Raw genomic sequence first — 12,527 nt, forward strand, 5'->3', positions numbered from 1 at the left:
TGAAAACTCTTCACTGCTGTGTTCTGATGATGTCACAGAGTAGACTGATACCCCCGTTTCATTGATCCAGAATCCATAGTGTAGATAAGGCTGTACAGTCAAAAATAAGCCCTCAATGCAATTCTGAAGTTTAATGTATTAACTAATTATTGTCCCTTTTTTTGTTGAATTTATATAACAACATTCCAACCTCGTTTAGCATTATCTAGTCCAAATCTGGCACGATTTCACTATTTTGTATCCGTTTACATCACTTTCAGTGATGGGAGTTTTTTTTATTTTGAAGGCGAACCGCCGAGTCCACCAATGACTGTATATGAATCGGGGGAGGGGGAGAACCGGTGCCCACTCTATTGAACCACGGAAAGTTCAAAGCCTTAATTTAATTTTTTAAGCAAAATATAAGGGAGTTATACTCCAGTCTAGTAGGTGGCGGTAATGCAACAAAATGGATGCCAACCGCCGTTAAACCTCATTGAAGAAGAAGAAGAAGAAGCAGTCAGAAATCACCTAGCAACCGCACCAGGCTCCGTGTTTGAAGGGGTCTGTCTGGTCAGTATCTAAAATAGCTAGCTAGGTTAGATTTACAATAGACTTGAGTTTAGCTTGGCTAGCTAGATAATGTTAGTGAGAGAGCTAGCTAGCCACAGTGGAGCCGAATTGAATGTAATCTAGCTAGCTAGTTTAACTAGCTGCTGTTAGCATATAGATAGCTACAGTTAGCTCGTAAGCTATCTAGCTAATTTTCCCCAAACATCGGACACCCCCTAACCTCGGACACTCTAGCCGTTGGAGGACTGAATCACCTCGAGCTCAACATTTAAATGGACTGAAAAATAACGGTACGTTTTGTGACTAATGACACCCTTTTAGCTAGCTAACCACCGATTTTCAGTGCAATTTATGTAAGTTAAGTTAGGTTTTGAGAGTTTTCAAAAAAGTTATATGTACACATTTTGCGGAACACGCTGCATATTGTAAAATTCCGACTGCGCGACAGACCACACCTAATTGAATATCCAACTTTTTTAACCTCTGAAATATAGCTAACGGATTTTCTAATGTTGCTATCTTAGTTGCTAAATGTTGATAGAACTGCTAAGTAAGCAAAAAGGAAAGAAATTGTCAGCGTTAGATAATACATATCACGAAAACAGCTGCATGTTGTCAAGCTTTACCATATCAAAATTGGGAGTCCTCTGACGGAGGCGTTTTGCACAATCTGCAAAAATGTATTTGGAACTTTGAACCATGAACTTTTGACACCTATCACTGTTGGCTATGTTTCATCTTACAACAGCTACATAGAGGCAGTATTTAGTCAAATGTTACAATGTGTGCATCAAACTGTAATATTACACTAATTGGTACACTAATTTTCATTACAGATAACATCAAACAAAAAACGTGGGTACACTTTCAGTTATTGTGAAAACTTTCATCATCACCTTTCAATGCCTTAGCTTTGAAATGTAAATGTTTATACATATTCAGATTGAGTTATCTGTCTAAAATGTGTATAGTATGCCAAGTTATTTAGCTACATGTATTTACCACTGCAGCACGGAGAAAGTCAAGAGGAAGCAGTGGAGTGAGGAGGACATGTTCCATGCCATGGAGGACTGCTGGGCAGGGAAGGCTATCCGCCAGGCTGCCAAGGTTAGGCATCTTTTTGTTTTTAGGAGATTACCATGTGTATGTGAATTTTATCTGCTAGTAACAGTTTTCTTTTCTTATCTACCAAGGTGCATGGTGTACCTCGGCAGACCCCTAGCGGACAGGCTGAGCGGCCCTGTGACCCATGGTTGTCGCAGTGGACCACCCACATTGCTTGCATCAGAGGATGAAAATTCTCTGGTGCAGTACTGTATCTACTGGGCCAGCCATGGGTTCCCCTTCACCAGACAGAGGCTGATGAAATACGCCGACAAAATACGCAGGTATTTGGTGTTCTCTGTATTTATGTATGTAGATTGGTGGACTGACTGTTCTCAATGTGTGTGATGTAAATGTGGATGTGTATGGTAATGCCAAAACCAACATTTTCATCCTGGATGGACAATTATATATTCTATTCTATTGTAGGTTTCGGCACCCAGGGGAAACAATCCCGCCACTGGGGAAGCGGTGGTGGGAAATGTTCAGGAGGGGAGCCACGAGAACCTGCGCGTGAGGAGGCCGGACACCCAGGACGGGGGAGAGCTGAGTGTGCCACACGTCCGACGATGGACACCTTCTTCACTTCTTATGAGAAGCACTTGGAGGAGAGTGGGTTGAGGGAGAAACACGGACAAATCTATAACTGCGATGAGTCTGGGTTTCGTAGCGACCAGAGCAGGCACAAAGTGCTGGCTCCCGGGCCGCAAAACACGTGTACCAGCAGGCTCCGGGGGACCAAGGAGCACATCACAGTGCTGGCCTGCTTCAACGCAGCTGGGGAGGGACGTCCCCCCGTCCCCCGTCCCCGTCCCCCCTTTATCATCTACCCCAAGTGTTTCCCCGGTGGCCACTACACACTGGGAGGCCCCCGTCCCCCCAAGCCTTGGCTAGCGGTGGCTACATTGACGGGGACCTGTTCAGGAAGTGGTTTCTGCACTTCATTAAGCATGCAGTGAAGGAGCGCCCTCTCCTTCTCTCCTCTTCGATGGGCACAAGAGCCACATGGACCCGGTGGTGCTCGCGGGCGGCACTAAGGGAAGGGGTTATGCTTCTTTGTCTTCCACCACACTGCAGCCACTGGACGTGGCATACTTTTGGCCCTTTTAAAGGCTGAGTTCTCCAAGGTAGCTGGAGACCTTAGCCATTTTGACCACTCTTACATGGTAAACAAATCAGAATTTGCCAGAGTATTCCGCTACTCGTACCAGCGATGCAAGGACATGCGCTATGTGGTGGAAGGGTTTAAGAAGTGTGGCCTCTTCCCTTTTTGACCCTTCAGCCATTGAAGGGTCCCGTTTAATGCCGTCTCGGACCCTACCGGGTCCCAACACCGCCTCTACTGGAACCAGCAGCACTGTGCCATCCATCAGCACCTCCTCCTAAGCGACCACAGGAGGACCCTCAGCCCCATCTCCAGTCCCAGTCCCTGCTCCAGTCCCATGCCTAGCTCTAGAAGAGCACCCCCTAATAGAGGGGGGGCTGATAGCGAAGGACCTGGGGCACATCCTTACTGTCCTGAAGTATCGGCTGGACCGATACAGAAGAGTCCCTGTGGTCGCCACGTGCCTCACCGGGGAGGAATACACGCGCCAGTGGCAGGAGAGGGGTGAGAAGGAGAGGGCCGAGGCAGAGTAGAAAGAGCGTCGGGAAGCCCTCAGAACACAGAGGGCACAGGAGAGGGCTGCCATGGATGAGACCATCGACGCCATCGCCTCTGCTGGACCCCCTGCTGGAACCACTCCTGACAGCTGCATCACCAATGCCAGTGCCTCCCAGTGTGCAACACCTGTAGGAGCCGCCGGAGTCCCCAGCTGCAGAAGGCCACGTGCCTACTCTCCCGACCACACCGTCGTCGGCCCCTCAACCCCACCGTTACAAACACCAGCTCCTCCAAGCCATCGTCGGCGGTTTTGTCCACCACCACCCCAATGCACACCACCCACCCTGTCTGTCACCGCCAACACGGCCTCCTCTGGACCAACTGCCTCCTCCGTCTCCCCTGTCTGTCACCGCCAACACGGTCTCCTCTGGACCAACTGCCTCCTCCGTCTCCCCTGTCTGTCACCGCCAACACAGCCTCCTCTGGACCAACTGCCTCCTCCGTCTCCCCTGTCTGTCACCACCAACACGGCCTCCTCTGGACCAACTGCCTCCTCCGTCTCCCCTCTCTGTCACCACCAACACGGCCTCCTCTGGACCAACTGCCTCCTCCGTCTCCCCTGTCTGTCACCACCAACACGGCCTCCTCTGGACCAACTGCCTCCTCCGTCTCCCCTGGTCACACCCCCATAGCAGCCTCGTCTGGTGTCCCTGGATCCAGAGGTAGCGGTGGAGCTGGAATATTATTGGGATTTTTGTGACAATATAGGGATGGAGGTCGAGATTTAATTGTTTGTTTTGTTTGTGTTCATATTAAATTATTTATTTGTTCAAAAAAATAAATGTCAAAAATATAATATATATATTTATTGAACCCATCTTGTGTATTTCTTCCTTTACTTTCCAAGTGCATCTCTGCAACAAACTCCAACAGTGTTTTCATTGTTTATGTTAATGCACATAACTGAAATTAAAGTGTATTTGATGTAAATGATTAATACTCATATTTTATTTGGTTACAACACTGAATGTGTTGGTGAAGAACCATTTTTTAAGAGTCCACAGGAGGGCGCACCGGGCTACGCAATGAAAAGTTGACAGGCAAATCATTATTTTTTACCGGAAGACTAGCCAACTAGTCAGCTATCCAGTAAACATTTTGGATACGTGGTTGGTGTCTCTTTTTTCAACAAAATTAAACGGATATATCTTGTCAGCCACTAACAGTAGTGAGTCATTTAGCAGACGCTCTCATCCAGAGCCACTAACAGTAGTCAGTCATTTAGCAGACGGCTCTCATCCAGAGCCACTAAGAGTAGTGAGTCCAAACATTTTCCTACTGGTCCCTTGTGGTACAAGGACATTTACATTTACATCATTTAGCAGACGCTCTTATCCAGAGCGACTTACAAATTGGTGCATTCAACTTATGATAGCCAGTGGGACAACCACTTTTTTTTTAATGGGGGGGGGTCATGTAATGGAAATAGAAGGGAGGAAGCTATGTTGCCTAGGATGGGATACGGGATTGAATTCCTCTTTGAAATTGACGGGGTAACATGGTACTGGAATGTGTAACGGCTGTATATAGTTGTAAAGGAAGGTCGTGACCGGCCTCACTCCAGTACAGTAGGTGGCGGTGTATTCACTTGCCGGTTGGTTGCGATCTGCCAATAAAAACTCGAAGAAGAAGAAGAAGAAGAAGAAGAAGAACAACAGCTCGTCAGCCACCTCCGTAGCTTGCTAGCCAACATAACCGAAACGTTCAAGCTCTTTAGACGCTTTCGTGTATATTAGCCACTGTGTTTTAAACCCACTTCTGTCGTCTAGTTAGTTATCCCATTTAATTTCATATTTACGGTGTTGTTGTTATTGGTCAGCTAGCTGGCTGGTTAAGTTAGCACTAGCCTAGCTAGCTAACATCCCCGACCATGAGCTCACTAAGCTACTCTCCTCCTGCTAAAGAAGAGGAGGTCTGCTGGACGGAGAAAGAGGGTCTGTGGCTGAACGTTGTCGTGAAAGAGGAGGAGGAAGAGGAGGATATCTCAGTAAAGAAAGAAGTAGAGGGTGAAGCTGTTACCGTGAAAGAAGAAAATATGGAAGTTACGGTGAAAGAAGAGGAAGACGCGTTCAGAGTGAAAGAGGAGGAGGATGTTACAGTGAAAGAAGAGGAAGAGGAGGATGCAGTTTTTAGAGTGAAGGAGCAGAAAGAGGGAGAGATAACTGTCATATTGGAAGAGGAGACAGGAGATCTGATTAATACCAGTAAGTACTGTCTTAAGAACGGAGGCACAAACTCTGCAGTTGTTGAACTGATGTGTGATTTCAAAGGGGCGATCTGCGGTTGCTACGTCCATGTTTTGACATTTTAATTAATTATATATATAGCCGTTGTTTCTTGAAGAATATAACTTCTAAAATGCCTCATGAGCTTAGTTCAACTGTCGTACCCCATCAGATCCCACAATAGAAGCTCCTTTTACTCCAATGTTTGTAAACAAAGTAAATGTAAACCAACACTGTATAGTTTCAAAACATGGTTCAAACTATTATGTTGATATCATGGATGGGCAGTCCTTGCATCCATAGGTCTGTCTATGAATTTGATACATTTCTCCAGCCCCATCCCTCAGTTTATTACCAGAACAGTGGTGGGGTGGTCACTGTGTTATTGTTTCAAATAAAGGATTCTAGCTTTTGATTTATTACTTAGAAACTGTGCGGCAGTTTGGAGACGCCAGTTAGACCTCTCACTCAAACCCTTCTTAGGTTGCACCTACTCAAAACTGCCAGTGAATATTCTTATTGACAAAAAGCTGTGAAAAGTACAGTAAATGTAAAATGCACACCAAATCAACAGTGGTAATGTCTGGATTCAGTCTAGTGTCAGGTGACCTGTTGTGTCCTCGCCTTCGGTCTGATCATTTCCCCGTCATCTCCAAATCAACAGTGGTAATGTCTGGATTCAGTCTAGTGTCAGGTGACCTGTTGTGTCCTCGCCTTCGGTCTGATCATTTCCCCGTCATCTCCAAATCAACAGTGGTAATGTCTGGATTCAGTCTAGTGTCAGGTGACCTGTTGTGTCCTCGCCCGGTCTGATCATTATCCCGTCATCTCCAAATCAACAGTGGTAATGTCTGGATTCAGTCTAGTGTCAGGTGACCTGTTGTGTCCTCGCCTTCGGTCTGATCATTTCCCCGTCATCTCCAAATCAACAGTGGTAATGTCTGGATTCAGTCTAGTGTCAGGTGACCTGTTGTGTCCTCGCCTTCGGTCTGATCATTTCCACGTCATCTCCAAATCAACAGTGGTAATGTCTGGATTCAGTCTAGTGTCAGGTGACCTGTTGTGTCCTCGCCTTCGGTCTGATCATTTCCCCGTCATCTCCAAATCAACAGTGGTAATGTCTGGATTCAGTCTAGTGTCAGGTGACCTGTTGTGTCCTCGCCTTCGGTCTGATCATTTTCCCCGTCATCTCCAAATCAACAGTGGTAATGTCTGGATTCAGTCTAGTGTCAGGTGACCTGTTGTGTCCTCGTCTTCGGTCTGATCATTTCCCCGTCATCTCCAAATCAACAGTGGTAATGTCTGGATTCAGTCTAGTGTCAGGTGACCTGTTGTGTCCTCGCCTTGGGTCTGATCATTTCCCCGTCATCTCCAAATCAACAGTGGTAATGTCTGGATTCAGTCTAGTGTCAGGTGACCTGTTGTGTCCTCGTCTTCGGTCTGATCATTTCCCCGTCATCTCCAAATCAACAGTGGTAATGTCTGGATTCAGTCTAGTGTCAGGTGACCTGTTGTGTCCTCGCCCGGTCTGATCATTTCCCCGTCATCTCCAAATCAACAGTGGTAATGTCTGGATTCAGTCTAGTGTCAGGTGACCTGTTGTGTCTCGCCTTCGGTCTGATCATTTCCCGTCATCTCCAAATCAACAGTGGTAATGTCTGGATTCAGTCTAGTGTCAGGTGACCTGTTGTGTCCTCGCCTCGGGTCTGATCATTTTCCCGTCATCTCCAAATCAACAGTGGTAATGTCTGGATTCAGTCTAGTGTCAGGTGACCTGTTGTGTCCTCGCCTTCGGTCTGATCATTTCCCGTCATCTCCAAATCAACAGTGGTAATGTCTGGATTCAGTCCCAGTGTCAGGTGACCTGTTGTGTCCTCGCCTTCGGTCTGATCATTTCCCCGTCATCTCCAAATCAACAGTGGTAATGTCTGGATTCAGTCTAGTGTCAGGTGACCTGTTGTGTCCTCTCCTTCGGTGGTAATGTCTGGATTCAGTCTAGTGTCAGGTGACCTGTTGTGTCCTCGCCTTCGGTCTGATCATTTTTCCCGTCATCTCCAAATCAACAGTGGTAATGTCTGGATTCAGTCTAGTGTCAGGTGACCTGTTGTGTCCTCGCCTTCGGTCTGATCATTTCCCCGTCATCTCCAAATCAACAGTGGTAATGTCTGGATTCAGTCTAGTGTCAGGTGACCTGTTGTGTCCTTCGCCTTCGGTCTGATCATTTCCCGTCATCTCCAAATCAACAGTGGTAATGTCTGGATTCAGTCTAGTGTCAGGTGACCTGTTGTGTCCTCGCCTTCGGTCTGATCATTTCCCCGTCATCTCCAAATCAACAGTGGTAATGTCTGGATTCAGTCTAGTGTCAGGTGACCTGTTGTGTCTCGCCTTCGGTCTGATCATTTCCCGTCATCTCCAAATCAACAGTGGTAATGTCTGGATTCAGTCTAGTGTCAGGTGACCTGTTGTGTCCTCGCCTTCGGTCTGATCATTTCCCCGTCATCTCCAAATCAACAGTGGTAATGTCTGGATTCAGTCTAGTGTCAGGTGACCTGTTGTGTCCTCGCCTTCGGTCTGATCATTTCCCGTCATCTCCAAATCAACAGTGGTAATGTCTGGATTCAGTCTAGTGTCAGGTGACCTGTTGTGTCCTCGCCTTCGGTCTGATCATTTCCCGTCATCTCCAAATCAACAGTGGTAATGTCTGGATTCAGTCTAGTGTCAGGTGACCTGTTGTGTCCTCGCCTTCGGTCTGATCATTTCCCCGTCATCTCCAAATCAACAGTGGTAATGTCTGGATTCAGTCTAGTGTCAGGTGACCTGTTGTGTCCTCGCCTTCGGTCTGATCATTTCCCGTCATCTCCAAATCAACAGTGGTAATGTCTGGATTCAGTCTAGTGTCAGGTGACCTGTTGTGTCCTCTCCTTCGGTGGTAATGTCTGGATTCAGGTCTAGTGTCAGGTGACCTGTTGTGTCCTCGCCTTCGGTCTGATCATTTTCCCCGTCATCTCCAAATCAACAGTGGTAATGTCTGGATTCAGTCTAGTGTCAGGTGACCTGTTGTGTCCTCGCCTCGGTCTGATCATTTCCCGTCATCTCCAAATCAACAGTGGTAATGTCTGGATTCAGTCTAGTGTCAGGTGACCTGTTGTGTCCCTCGCCTTCGGTCTGATCATTTCCCCGTCATCTCCAAATCAACAGTGGTAATGTCTGGATTCAGCTCTAGTGTCAGGTGACCTGTTGTGTCCTCGCCCTCGGTCTGATCATTTCCCGCCATCTCCAAATCAACAGTGGTAATGTCTGGATTCAGTCTAGTGTCAGGTGACCTGTTGTGTCCTCGCCTTCGGTCTGATCATTTCCCCGTCATCTCCAAATCAACAGTGGTAATGTCTGGATTCAGTCTAGTGTCAGGTGACCTGTTGTGTCCTCGCCTTCGGTCTGATCATTTCCCCGTCATCTCCAAATCAACAGTGGTAATGTCTGGATTCAGTCTAGTGTCAGGTGACCTGTTGTGTCTCGCCTCGGTCTGATCATTTCCCCGTCATCTCCAAATCAACAGTGGTAATGTCTGGATTCAGTCTAGTGTCAGGTGACCTGTTGTGTCCCTCGCCTCGGTCTGATCATTTCCCGTCATCTCCAAATCAACAGTGGTAATGTCTGGATTCAGTCTAGTGTCAGGTGACCTGTTGTGTCCTCGCCTTCGGTCTGATCATTTCCCCGTCATCTCCAAATCAACAGTGGTAATGTCTGGATTCAGTCTAGTGTCAGGTGACCTGTTGTGTCCTCGCCTTCGGTCTGATCATTTCCCCGTCATCTCCAAATCAACAGTGGTAATGTCTGGATTCAGTCTAGTGTCAGGTGACCTGTTGTGTCCTCGCCGGTCTGATCATTTCCCCGTCATCTCCAAATCAACAGTGGTAATGTCTGGATTCAGTCTAGTGTCAGGTGACCTGTTGTGTCCTCGCCTTGGTCTGATCATTTCCCCGTCATCTCCAAATCAACAGTGGTAATGTCTGGATTCAGTCTAGTGTCAGGTGACCTGTTGTGTCCTCGCCTTCGGTCTGATCATTTCCACGTCATCTCCAAATCAACAGTGGTAATGTCTGGATTCAGTCTAGTGTCAGGTGACCTGTTGTGTCCTCGCCTTCGGTCTGATCATTTCCCCGTCATCTCCAAATCAACAGTGGTAATGTCTGGATTCAGTCTAGTGTCAGGTGACCTGTTGTGTCCTCGCCTCGGTCTGATCATTTCCCGTCATCTCCAAATCAACAGTGGTAATGTCTGGATTCAGTCTAGTGTCAGGTGACCTGTTGTGTCCTCGCCTTCGGTCTGATCATTTCCCGTCATCTCCAAATCAACAGTGGTAATGTCTGGATTCAGTCTAGTGTCAGGTGACCTGTTGTGTCCTCGCCTTCGGTCTGATCATTTCCCGTCATCTCCAAATCAACAGTGGTAATGTCTGGATTCAGTCTAGTGTCAGGTGACCTGTTGTGTCCTCGCCTTCGGTCTGATCATTTCCCCGTCATCTCCAAATCAACAGTGGTAATGTCTGGATTCAGTCTAGTGTCAGGTGACCTGTTGTGTCCTCGCCTTCGGTCTGATCATTTCCCCGTCATCTCCAAATCAACAGTGGTAATGTCTGGATTCAGTCTAGTGTCAGGTGACCTGTTGTGTCCTCTCCTTCGGTGGTAATGTCTGGATTCAGTCTAGTGTCAGGTGACCTGTTGTGTCCTCGCCTTCGGTCTGATCATTTCCCCGTCATCTCCAAATCAACAGTGGTAATGTCTGGATTCAGTCTAGTGTCAGGTGACCTGTTGTGTCCTCGCCTTCGGTCTGATCATTTCCCCGTCATCTCCAAATCAACAGTGGTAATGTCTGGATTCAGTCTAGTGTCAGGTGACCTGTTGTGTCCTCGCCTCGGTCTGATCATTTCCCCGTCATCTCCAAATCAACAGTGGTAATGTCTGGATTCAGTCTAGTGTCAGGTGACCTGTTGTGTCCTCGCCTTCGGTCTGATCATTTTCCCGTCATCTCCAAATCAACAGTGGTAATGTCTGGATTCAGTCTAGTGTCAGGTGACCTGTTGTGTCCTCGCCTCGGTCTGATCATTTCCCGTCATCTCCAAATCAACAGTGGTAATGTCTGGATTCAGTCTAGTGTCAGGTGACCTGTTGTGTCCTCGCCTTCGGTCTGATCATTTCCCCGTCATCTCCAAATCAACAGTGGTAATGTCTGGATTCAGTCTAGTGTCAGGTGACCTGTTGTGTCTCGCCTTCGGTCTGATCATTTCCCCGTCATCTCCAAATCAACAGTGGTAATGTCTGGATTCAGTCTAGTGTCAGGTGACCTGTTGTGTCCTCGCCTTCGGTCTGATCATTTCCCCGTCATCTCCAAATCAACAGTGGTAATGTCTGGATTCAGTCTAGTGTCAGGTGACCTGTTGTGTCCTCGCCTTCGGTCTGATCATTTCCCCGTCATCTCCAAATCAACAGTGGTAATGTCTGGATTCAGTCTAGTGTCAGGTGACCTGTTGTGTCCTCGCCTTCGGTCTGATCATTTCCCGTCATCTCCAAATCAACAGTGGTAATGTCTGGATTCAGTCTAGTGTCAGGTGACCTGTTGTGTCCCTCGCCTTCGGTCTGATCATTCCCGTCATCTCCAAATCAACAGTGGTAATGTCTGGATTCAGTCTAGTGTCAGGTGACCTGTTGTGTCCTCGCCTTCGGTCTGATCATTTCCGTCATCTCCAAATCAACAGTGGTAATGTCTGGATTCAGTCTAGTGTCAGGTGACCTGTTGTGTCCTCGCCTTCGGTCTGATCATTTCCACGTCATCTCCAAATCAACAGTGGTAATGTCTGGATTCAGTCTAGTGTCAGGTGACCTGTTGTGTCCTCGCCTTCGGTCTGATCATTTCCCCGTCATCTCCAAATCAACAGTGGTAATGTCTGGATTCAGTCTAGTGTCAGGTGACCTGTTGTGTCCTCGCCTTCGGTCTGATCATTTTCCGTCATCTCCAAATCAACAGTGGTAATGTCTGGATTCAGTCTAGTGTCAGGTGACCTGTTGTGTCCTCGCCTTCGGTCTGATCATTTCCCCGTCATCTCCAAATCAACAGTGGTAATGTCTGGATTCAGTCTAGTGTCAGGTGACCTGTTGTGTCCTCGCCTTCGGTCTGATCATTTCCCGTCATCTCCAAATCAACAGTGGTAATGTCTGGATTCAGTCTAGTGTCAGGTGACCTGTTGTGTCCTCGCCTTCGGTCTGATCATTTCCCGTCATCTCCAAATCAACAGTGGTAATGTCTGGATTCAGTCTAGTGTCAGGTGACCTGTTGTGTCCTCTCCTTCGGTGGTAATGTCTGGATTCAGTCTCAGTGTCAGGTGACCTGTTGTGTCCTCGCCTCGGTCTGATCATTTCCCCGTCATCTCCAAATCAACAGTGGTAATGTCTGGATTCAGTCTAGTGTCAGGTGACCTGTTGTGTCCTCGCTTCGGTCTGATCATTTCCCCGTCATCTCCAAATCAACAGTGGTAATGTCTGGATTCAGTCTAGTGTCAGGTGACCTGTTGTGTCCTCGCCTTCGGTCTGATCATTTCCCCGTCATCTCCAAATCAACAGTGGTAATGTCTGGATTCAGTCTAGTGTCAGGTGACCTGTTGTGTCCTCGCCGGTCTGATCATTTCCCGTCATCTCCAAATCAACAGTGGTAATGTCTGGATTCAGTCTAGTGTCAGGTGACCTGTTGTGTCCTCGCCTTCGGTCTGATCATTTCCCCGTCATCTCCAAATCAACAGTGGTAATGTCTGGATTCAGTCTAGTGTCAGGTGACCTGTTGTGTCCTCGCCTTCGGTCTGATCATTTCCCCGTCATCTCCAAATCAACAGTGGTAATGTCTGGATTCAGTCTAGTGTCAGGTGACCTGTTGTGTCCTCGCCTTCGGTCTGATCATTTCCCGTCATCTCCAAATCAACAGTGGTAATGTCT

General features: G+C 47.6%; 1 long non-coding RNA gene across 1 annotated transcript; it reads left to right on the plus strand.

Annotated features, from left to right (window-relative positions):
• The first annotated feature begins 516 nt into the window (after positions 1 to 516).
• Positions 517 to 1,581, plus strand: LOC123486136. The gene is made up of 3 exons (XR_006659263.1): positions 517 to 842; positions 1,389 to 1,407; positions 1,563 to 1,581. It is a non-coding gene; the product is annotated as an uncharacterized LOC123486136 (long non-coding RNA).
• Positions 1,582 to 12,527: the final 10,946 nt, after the last annotated feature.

This window comes from Coregonus clupeaformis, unplaced genomic scaffold, assembly GCF_020615455.1.
Source record: "Coregonus clupeaformis isolate EN_2021a unplaced genomic scaffold, ASM2061545v1 scaf1024, whole genome shotgun sequence".
NCBI lineage: Eukaryota > Metazoa > Chordata > Actinopteri > Salmoniformes > Salmonidae > Coregonus > Coregonus clupeaformis.